This window comes from Cynara cardunculus, unplaced genomic scaffold, assembly GCF_001531365.2.
Source record: "Cynara cardunculus var. scolymus isolate 2C unplaced genomic scaffold, CcrdV1 Un_Scaffold_3072, whole genome shotgun sequence".
Classification (NCBI taxonomy): domain Eukaryota; kingdom Viridiplantae; phylum Streptophyta; class Magnoliopsida; order Asterales; family Asteraceae; genus Cynara; species Cynara cardunculus.
The window spans coordinates 43,918-46,120 of NW_020201338.1; positions in this window are offsets into that span (position 1 = coordinate 43,918).

Below are 2,203 nucleotides of genomic sequence, written 5' to 3' on the forward strand. Positions count from 1 at the left end.
TTCCAAGCAAAAACTTTTTCAATCCATACAGATAGATTAATCTACACAAACAACTTTATCTATAAATGACTTGATGAAAACCAGGCAAACCACCTCTAAGTTCAATAAAAATATTTGACTACTTTTATATGCGTCTGAATAATAACAAAATAATGAACTTGTACAAAATATATGCATTGATATAACAATTGCGTTATTTAGAAGAATAATATATTGACATATCTTTTTAAACATGACATTTTAACGTAGTTAATGAATGCATATGTCCAGTAGCGGATCTAAGAACTTCATTGACTTGGGGGGCAAGTATCAAGTACAAACTTTCATAAGCGTTGAAGAAGTAGGTATTAGGGGTCATTTATCAAATACTTACCGGGTAAGTGCTTATTTAGTGTCGCTTTACTTTATTGATTGAGTCTGACAAAGATCGAAAGTTTTACTCAGTAAGAGGCATAGTAAGGACAATCATCTTAGTGGTGATTGACGGAGAGCACTCTTATTCGGTTAGTGCTTAGCGGGTAAGAGACGATTATCAACAATCCATTTTGATAGCTGAAAGATGTTACTCGATAAGGTAAGCTAGGATGATAACTCTTGTTCGCTAAACACTTATCCGGTAAGCGTTTAATAAATAACCCCTTAGGTTGGGAAATATTCCATGAGACTTTTGCACCTGAAATTCTCCACTGATACCATCACTTTTGGATCTGATAATTTCTTAAAAATCTTTCCAGTTCTTTGCAAAATGATAGAACAATTAAACAAAATATCAAAATACTTAATATTTCCTAGGGAATATTTAACATTTAGCAAATTAAATCAAACAAGGTTGTCTATAACATTGGCAAAAAAAATTAAACAAGAGAAAACCAATACTAAATAAAATGATGTCACACTAAAGACTTGATCGTTCAAAACACTAAAGTTTATTGAGTTTTTTTAGACTTAATACTAAATAAAATGATGTCACACCTTTTAATTATGTACTATAATTATTTATTAAAAGTAAGTAATGCAAAGTCAAAATTATGTTGATAGCTTTGACTTTTTCATCAAAGGTCTCATGACTCCCCAATGTCAAACTATTTTCATTAATCTATAAATATCAATATTTTGTTTTTGAAGAAAACGTATAAATGCCAATGCTAGTGAGTTATTTCTTAGCCATGGTCTTTTAGTTTTTTTTTTTTTTTTAATTTCTTCAATAGATTTGTTAAAATTTAAAATTAAAAGAAAATTAAATAAATTCTTTATTTTACAGATTACTATATTAATTAAAATATTATATATATATATATATATATATATATATAGACAAATGATTAACCCTTTTTCTCATCGAAATCCAACTCATATATATATATATATGTATGTATAATAAAGTATTATTTTTATTTTATAAACATTTAATATCAATATCTTTTATCAGTGAAAATATAAGAGTATCTACAACATATTCTTCAAATGAAGATTTTGGAAATTTTTGCTCTAATAGATTTCTCAAAACTTTCTCCAAAATGAGAATAAGAGAGGGAAGGTGAAATTATTTAAATTTAGAAAACTCCCCAAAAATGATCATTTATAAAAGAGAATTATTTTTTATTCTTCAGATTGATGAGAATCATTGAAATTAAGTTGTTTACCAAACGCTTACCTGGTTAAGTGTTTATTATGTCACATTAGCTTATCAGATGAATATAAGTAAGTACCAATAATCTTATCCACTAAAAACAAGACAAAGACCAAGAGTCTTACCTAGTAAGTGATGACACCGAATTTTACCATGGTTAGTGCTTACCTGGTAGATTGGTGCATACGATGTCATTTTGTTGGACTACAATTTTACCCAGTAAGTAAGTGATAGTGTTGAACTTTACTGGTAAATGTTTACCGGGAAGCGTTTAGTAAACGACTCATAAACATATAAGAGATACAGCAAAACAACTTATACCGATATCAAACCAAATAAATATTTAAATTAATAAAGCTTTTATAAAAAAACATAAATTATTTTAAATAAACAATCTTAAACACACATAAATATAACAAAAATACCCCTTCGGAATTGGCCCTACCAAGTTTTTACATTAAATACCCGTCACATTTGCCGGGTCCCATGATCAATGGTTGAAAAGGTCTCGGACCATCCATCTAAACAAAACAACCATATTCCAGACCCGTATTCTTCATCTTCCCCCCCCCC